This window comes from Phascolarctos cinereus, unplaced genomic scaffold, assembly GCF_003287225.1.
Source record: "Phascolarctos cinereus isolate Bilbo 61053 unplaced genomic scaffold, phaCin_HiC Scaffold_4;HRSCAF=312, whole genome shotgun sequence".
NCBI lineage: Eukaryota > Metazoa > Chordata > Mammalia > Diprotodontia > Phascolarctidae > Phascolarctos > Phascolarctos cinereus.
This window is the reverse complement of record NW_027555847.1, coordinates 98,098,957-98,107,817: the sequence shown is the minus strand read 5'-3', so window position 1 is coordinate 98,107,817 and position 8,861 is coordinate 98,098,957. Positions and strand designations below refer to the sequence as shown.

The 8,861-nt window shown below is 40.5% G+C and overlaps 1 long non-coding RNA gene across 2 annotated transcripts; it reads left to right on the top strand.

Annotated features, from left to right (window-relative positions):
- Nucleotides 1-830: 830 nt before the first annotated feature.
- Nucleotides 831-6,107, top strand: LOC144456795 (uncharacterized). Of its 2 annotated transcripts, XR_013485893.1 has the most exons (3): nucleotides 831-1,268; nucleotides 3,653-3,824; nucleotides 4,316-6,107. It is a non-coding gene; the product is annotated as an uncharacterized LOC144456795 (long non-coding RNA). The 2 variants fall into 2 exon arrangements; XR_013485892.1 differs by lacking the exon at nucleotides 831-1,268 and having other exon boundaries at nucleotides 2,674-3,824.
- Nucleotides 6,108-8,861: the final 2,754 nt, after the last annotated feature.

Here is an 8,861-nt window from a genome sequence, read left to right as displayed (position 1 = left end):
TAGATTCTCTAAATTTGCACATCTCATATTGCTTTTGAGCTACTTCAACTCTGCTTCACTCATAGAGCACAGCACCTTCTCTGATGAGGGCATGCCATGCTGGGTGGTCCTTTACCAGTGTCTCCCATGTCACACAATCAATTCCAAATTTATTAAGAGAGACCTTGAGAGTGTCCTTGTGTTGCTTTTTCTGACTACCATGTAAGCACTTGCCCTGTGTGAGTTCTCCATAAAAGAGTCTTTTTAGTAAGCATACATCTAGCATTCAAACAATGTGGCCAGCCCATCACAGTTGCACTCTCTGACGCACAGTCTGAATGCGTGGCAGTTAAATTTGAGAAAGGACATCAGTGTCTGGTATCTTATCACTATGATTTTCAGAACCTTCCTAGGGCAATTCAAAGGGAAGCCATTCAGTTTCCTGGCATGGTGTTGACATACTGCCCAGGTTTCACAGGCATACAACAATGAGGTTAGCACAATGGCTCTGTAAACCATCAGTTTGGTAGTCAGTCTAATACCTCTTTCTCCCACATGTTCCCTCAGAGCCTCCCAAACACTGAGCAAGCTCTGGAAATGTGTGTGTCAACCTCATTATCATATCAATATGTACATCACTGGAGAGTATACTTTCAAGGTAAAAGAACTTACTCACAGTATTCAAAACTTCGTCATTTGCTATGACCAATGGTTCTATATATGGATGGTGTGGTGTTGGCTGATGGAGCACCTGTGTTTTCTTGGTGTTAATTGGTAGGCCAAAATTAGCACAAGCAATACAGAATTGATCCATGCTTTATTGCTGAAAAATGGAAATTGGAAATTCCCCTTTAAATTAATAAGATCACTCAAATAAATAGGTTCAGTTCAAATCTCGGTCATGACCGTTCCATATCTCCTGAGTGTTCTTGGCCTAGCATTCCAGGAACTAGCCATTCCTAGGTCACGTTGACATGGAGGGTTGGCTCCTCTCCTTGTGAGACGTGATGTTATTAAAAAACAAAATACCAAGCCTCAGGCGGATGGGAGCGTGGCTAAGGTCAGATGTGTATTGGACAAACCATGAATAGCGCAAGCATCAAAAAGGGGTTCTTGGCCCCAAGCCTTCTTTGTTTAGAACAATATAAAAACACTGCGTCCTGTAAGCCCGCTGAGCCTCACCCGCGGGAAGGACGCTTCGCCCGGGAAAATCTTTACACAATTCAAGTTTGTACAGGCTGCAACGGGGCTCCCAGCCGTTGATTGACTTTGGAGGTTCCCTTGAATTGGTGATGTATTCTCTTCCATTACCGACTCTCTTGATCGGTGCTATATTATTGATTGTTCTTATTATTTATGCTTTCTATGCAAATTCAAACTATCTGTGCTTTGCTTCTTCTAAATAAATTATCTATTTCCTATTATTTTCTGGTGCATTGGAGAGTGTCATTTATAGGAGCGAATCCGAACCTCACTAAATCCTATTAATACAAAATTGGCGTCACGAACAGGATTCGCTGTATAAATGCCTTTCTTTAAGAGAAATGTTGAGCCCCGGGCTCCGGTAGAGGTCCCCGGTTGGGAGGACCCTCCGTTTTCCTCGCTCGCAAAAACCTGGTCACAGTGTACAGGACCTAGTGAGGATTGGGGGTGTTGGGGGTTCTCGTTTGGGGTGCGACGGATGGGCCGGTTGCCAGCAGGGATAATGGGGGGATACGACCAGTACATCATTTCCCTCCCTTTTGGGTTGTTTGCAGCCAGACAGCCAAAGGCTGCAGCAGGACTCTGAAAAGTTGCCTTCATTCTCCCCCTCTCCCTCCCCAGGTAACAGCAGCTTCAAAGCAGTGCGTGGATGGGAGAGGGAAAGAGAGAAGAATACTTTATTACTTAGGTTATATGGTTGGTAGAGGGCAAGTTGGGAAGGATTGTTGAAGTGTTAGGTCAGAATTAGAAAGGAATGAGATATGTACAGGTTTTAAGGGGATTTTAAATCATTAGAAAGAAAGGCAAGGAAGTTTAAGCATGTAGGAGAGAGGAGTGTGTGTAGAAAATTTGAAGGGTGAGTAAAAGGAAAGTGCATGCTGTAATAGCCGCAGCAAATATGAATTGGGACCCTGATACTTGGGAAGGTGATATTTGGGATGAAGATGATGATAGGTGGGGGGAAGTAATAGAGGAGATGTTCCGGATGTTGTAGACGGGGAAGCTCGGCCGATAGATAGGAGAAAAGCCGAAAAGGAGGGAACTAACCCACCCCGGGTGACTGAAATCACGGAAGATTACTCCCAAAGAGAAATTACTGATTTGCTTAGTAGGTTTTCACAGCGATCAGGAGAGCCTGCAATCTCCTGGCTTGTAAGATTAAGTGATGGGGGAGCTGGAGGAGTGTGGCTAGACCCCAAGGATTGTCTAAAATTTTTGAGTTTGACCTCTATATTTTAATACAGGCAGAGAATAAAGAGGTGGTAGAGAAAAGATTAACTCAACTAATAGAACATATGAAGGAGAAGGGATGGGAGATTAATCCTGATAAAATTCAAGGTCCAGCTCAAAGTGTGAAGTTTTTAGGAATAATTTGGAATAAGGGTCATAGAGAAATCCTCCCCAAGGCCAAGCAAAAAATATTAGATTTTTCACCTCCTAGGGACAAAAGAGAAGCTCAAAAGTTCGTTGGGTTGTTTGGTTTCTGAGGAATCACATTCCTCATTTAGGTCAGATTTTGAAGCCATTGTATAAAGTTACCCGGAAAAAGTATGCATTTGAATGGGGGGAAACAGAATCGAAAGCCTTTGAGGAAGCCAAAATAGCTATTCAAACTGCCCTGGATCTTTGGCCTGTACAGCCAGGGCCGATGGAATTGCAAGTTACAGTTTTGCATGGATATGCTGATTGGAGTTTATGGCAAAAACAACAGGGCAGGAATGTTCCTTTAGGATTTTGGTCGCGGAAACTGCCACCTGCTGGCCAAAATTATACTCCTTTTGAACAACAATTATTGGCTGCATATTGGGCCCTGGTAGAGACAGAACATTTAACTTTAAACCATGAAGTTGTATTGAGGCCAGCCATACCCATTATGAGTTGGATTATGGGGACCCCCGCCTCACATAAAATAGGACATGCCCAAGAATCATCAATTATTAAATGGAAATGGTATTTGCAAAATAGAGTCAAGACAGGCAGATCGGGTATTTCCACCTTGCATGAAAAGGTATTAGAATTACCAAAACATTCAAATGATATTGATATACCACCAAAGTCTTATGATCAATCACCTGTTTCTTGGAATAATGGATATGATTCTCTAACCCCCGAGCAGAAGAAGCATGCTTGGTTTACTGATGGCTCGGCTAAATATATAGGATCTAAGCGATGTTGGAAAGCTGTAGCCTATAACCCTTCATGCAATACTATTTTGGAAAGCTCTGGTGAAGGCCAGAGTAGCCAATGGGCCGAATTAGTGGCTGTCTATCAAGTAATTCAAAAGGAACAAGGTGGCCAATGTCATATATATATACTGATTCCTGGGCCGTAGCCAATGGCCTAGCAGTTTGGATGCCAATTTGGAAGAAACACGAATGGAAAATTAGAGACAAAGATGTGTGGGGAAAAGAATTATGGGAACAAATATGGGAATGGTGTCAATGTACTAATGTATCTGTATTTCATGTAGATGCCCATGTGAATCAAGATTCTGTGGAACGTGAGTATAATGCCCGTGCTGATGAATTATCCAAACTTCAAGGAAAAGCTTTAAAGGTCACCCCCAGAGAGGAAAATGAAACACAATTAGGAAAATGGGTCCATATCACCGCAGGACATCTTGGCGCTCTTGCATCTTACAGGTGGGCATTAGACAGAGGGATTAACATACCTCTGGATCTATTTAAGCAAATAGTACAAAACTGCATACAATGTCAATTATTTGCTCATCGGCCTGTGCCGAAGAAAATCACTGGAGAATTGGCTAGAGGGTCTTTACCTGCTCAAATTTGGCAAATAGACTATATTGGACCATTACCTGTTAGTCAGGGGTGTCAATATGCCTGCACTTGTGTGGACACCTACTCTGGGGTATTAGTTGCCTGCCCCTATAAACGGGCTACCCAGAAAAACACTTGTAAAACCCTAGATATTATTTCTCTTTATTATGGGACCCCCCTACAAATACAGAGTGATAATGGTACTAAAGTTTGGATAAAGAAGCATCAATCTGATAGACCAAGGCCAGCTGAGCTCATAGCACAAGGAAACACTAATACTGCCATAGTAGTATACCCTGGTGATGATAAATGGTATCATGTCCCACTAACCCAAATGTTTTTACGATATTAAGTGTTTTACAGTGTTTGCCTGCTATACGCTAACTATGGCATGAACTCCAGGTATTCCAGTGGGGAATCCTCAGCAAGGACCGCGTACTGATTCCATCTACGCTGGTGAAAACAACACCCACATCATGAATTGGTCATACCCATTCAACGTAGAAGTTTGGGACGCCCCTTTATTTCCCCTAATGAGAATCAATTTAACTAGTTTTAATCTAACTGTAACTGCAGCAAACGGTACCAATATATCCTGTACCCTTACAAGTTGGCCACCTAGTCCATATTTTCCTAAAAGGTTAAGATCTGTAACATATAATTGGACACAAGTAAACTCCACCTACACTGTCTCACTATCACAAGCGGACGACAGAAAATATTTTTATTGTCGTAACACCTCCAATGGGCTGTATGAAGAATATCTAAACCAATTAGTATGGGTTGTACCTGTGACTCCGAAACCTCCTGGAATAATTCGTGTCCCCGCTCATGTACTAACACCTCTATCTTGCAACACAAAATAGTGTTTCATTATAATGTAACTTTTCCCTCTTTAGAAAGTTGTGTCAGGAAAAAAAGAGCTTGGTATGATACATTACTTGGTGGTGCAGGAACTGGTTTGGGTATAGTTAATTCTATAGACCTTGAGACCTTGGCTAGCAGACTGCGCAGTGCTGGACAAGATGTTTCTCAAGCTTTGACTGTGAATGCCCAATGGTTACCCACAACGATCCTGCCACACCAAAATACATTACAATATCAAGGCCAATTTTTACAAGTCTTTAATAATAGCATCCTCGTTAATTTACACCTTATGAAAAACATTGGTGTTTTATTTAATTGGACTAAATGTTCCTTGCAAAACTTATATACCCTCATACAGAAGGAAAATGCCCAAAGATTACTACAGGAAGGTAACTCTCACATATGGAACGATATACTTGACTTGTCAGATGTATGGAAAAAGCAAAAACCTGAGAATGCTAGATGCACTCCACTTTGGTGCGCTGGAACTATTATACTCTACCAAGTTAAAACTTGGACTGTTATGTGTCAATTTCATGTAATACCTTTTGTCTTACATAAATACTTTGCTTTACCTTATATCTATGGAAACTATATAGATTGGTATAATGTAACTCATACTCTGTCTGATTGTGTTGTAACTAATGGAGGGATTGTTTGTGGGATGATGACTCGGCAGATGGAACCCTGCCTTCTCTCACATTCATCCAATTTGTGTGATCTAACTTTATACCCAGTGAGTAACTTTTCTATGATATATGAAGTATCTACTCAATATGTTTGTATAGCCTCTAATAATCACTCTGACCTTCTATCTGTAGATATTACTACTGTCCATTTTCTGGTTGCTTATCCAATGTATCTTTCCTACGCTGGCAAGGAAATGATTTTTACTTTCCACCAGACACTAACCTAGTTAAAAATTTTGCTTGGGTACCCCAATCTTTGCCTCTACCTCATGTGTCTCTATCTCTATATCCCCTTATGAACATCTTGAATCAGTCGACTGAAATCAAAAAGTTATTAGAGTCCAACCAACGCGCGTTAAATGAACATCGAATACAGACTCTTATAGCCGCAGGAAGACTAGTCGAAGCTTCTCATTTAGTGATCTCAGATACTAATCATCATTGGTATGATTTTCTTTTTAAATCTCCTACTGCTACTATGTATTTTAATTCCTTAGCTACCCCCATACTACTACTTGCTTTGTTCTTTTTATGTCTTTGTATATGCAATTGTTATATGTATACCAAAATACGCACTATATACACTCATGTCACACCTTTGCCCCTCACCTATTATTCTCATGATCTTAAGGCCAAGTGAAATGGAAATTGGAAATTCCCCTTTAAATTAATAAGATCACTCAAATAAATAGGTTCAGTTCAAATCTCGGTCATGACCGTTCCATATCTCCTGAGTGTTCTTGGCCTAGCATTCCAGGAACTAGCCATTCCTAGGTCACGTTGACATGGAGGGTTGGCTCCTCTCCTTGTGAGACGTGATGTTATTAAAAAACAAAATACCAAGCCTCAGGCGGATGGGAGCGTGGCTAAGGTCAGATGTGTATTGGACAAACCATGAATAGCGCAAGCATCAAAAAGGGGTTCTTGGCCCCAAGCCTTCTTTGTTTAGAACAATATAAAAACACTGCGTCCTGTAAGCCCGCTGAGCCTCACCCGCGGGAAGGACGCTTCGCCCGGGAAAATCTTTACACAATTCAAGTTTGTACAGGCTGCAACGGGGCTCCCAGCCGTTGATTGACTTTGGAGGTTCCCTTGAATTGGTGATGTATTCTCTTCCATTACCGACTCTCTTGATCGGTGCTATATTATTGATTGTTCTTATTATTTATGCTTTCTATGCAAATTCAAACTATCTGTGCTTTACTTTTTCTAAATAAATTATCTATTTCCTATTATTTTCTGGTGCATTGGAGAGTGTCATTTATAGGAGCGAATCCGAACCTCACTAAATCATTTTAATACAATTGCATATCAGCTTCAGAGTGCATTGTTTGAGTGCATAATCATCCGCAAACAAAAAATCACCAATACTCCTTCCACTTTAGTCTTGTCTTGTAGCCTTTTCAAGTTGCAGAATTTACCATCAGTGCAGTAAATCTGTATATCGTGTTTGTCTTCACTGAAGGTGTTTGACAACATGGCTGAAAATATTATGCTAAAAAGCATGGAGGAGAGGGGTAGAACCAAGATGGCAAGGTAAAAGCAGTTACTTGCATGAGATCTACCCCAAACTCTCACAACTACATGTAAAAATGGCTCTAAACAAATTCTAGAGCAGCAGAACCAATAAAAAGACAGACTGAAACAAATTTCCAGCCCAAGACAACCTGGATGGTTGATTGGAAAGGTCTATTGCACTGGGCTGGGAGAGGAGCTCAGTGCAGCATGGGTCATGAAGGCTGTGCAAGCAAAGACCAGGCCTCAGCAAACCTGGAGCAGTCCTCCAGGGATTGAATTAAGGGCAGTTGTGGCAGTTTTCAGACTTCTCAACTCACAAACACCGAAGACAACTTGGAAGGTCAGCAGGAAAAGTCTATCTGACACTGGTGAGGGAGGAGCTTGGTCTAGCTGCAGTCCCAGCAAAGTCCCAGGAAAGTGGCTGCTTCTGGAGCTCCTAGCCCACAGACAGAGGGAGTATTGAGTGGCTGATCAGAGCAGGATTTCAGGGATATCCTTGCTGGAGCTGAGGCAGGATTCTCTTGCTTTACCTGTGCTTGGATCTGGGTCATAGTTCTGGGTGGTAGTTCTGGGCAGGGAGGAGCACTGGTGTGGAGGAGCTTGTGGTAGCAGTGGAGAGAGAATACTTTTCACAGTTCCAAGACAAAAAAGAGTGCTTATGGTCATGCATAGACAAGAGCACAGGCAAGGAAATGAGCAAACACCTAGCCCTTGATCATAGCACCTTGGAAATATTGAAAATTTACAGGTCCCTAGAAGTATCTCTGAAAATAGCTGCACAAAATCCCCAAAGCTTGGGACAGTATACACTCCACACTAGAAGCAGACCCCTACCTTAACAAAGAATTTAAAAAGTAAAGTAATTGGCTGGGATCATGAGCAAACTGTGCAAAAACAAGTCAGACCATAGAATCTTTCTTTGGTGACAAAGAAGGTTGAAACATACAACCAGAAGAAGACAATAAAGTCAAAGCTCCTACATCCAAAGCCTCCAAGAAAAATATAAATTAGTCCCAGGCCATGGAAGAGCTCAAAAAGGATTTTGAGGAGCAAGTAAGAGAAGTAGAGGAAAAACTGGGAAGAGAAATGAGAGTGATGCAAGAAAATCATGAAAAACAAGTTAACAGCTTCCTAAGGGACACCCAGAAAATACCAAGGAAAATGATACCTTAAAAATAGATTAACCCAAATGCAAAACAAGTCCAAAAAGCCAATGAGGAGAAGAATGCCTTCAAAAGCAGAATTGGCCATATGGAAAAGGAAATCCAAAAGTTTAATGAAGAAAATACTTCCTTAAAAATTAGAATGGAGCAAATGGAAGCCAGTGACTTTATGAGAAATCAAGACATTGTAAAATAAAACCAAAAGAATGAAAAAAAGTGGAAGAGAATGTGAAATATCTCATTGGAAAAGCAACTGACCGGGAAAATAGATCCATGAGAGAGAATTTAAAAATTATTGGACTATCTGTAGCTTTGAGATATATATATATATCTCTATATATGGATATATATCTATATATATCTATATATATCTATATATATATCTATATATAGATATATATAGATATATATCTCTATATATGGATATATATCTATATATATCTATATATATCTATATATATATCTATATATAGATATATATAGATATATATCTATATATATCTGTACATAAAAGAGTCTAGACATCATCTTTCAAGAAATTATCAAGGAAAACTGCCCTGATATCCAGAGGGTAAAATAGAAATTGAGAGGATCCACCAATCACCTCCTGAAAGAGATACCTAAAGGAAAACTCCTAGAAATATTGTAGTCAAATTCCAGAG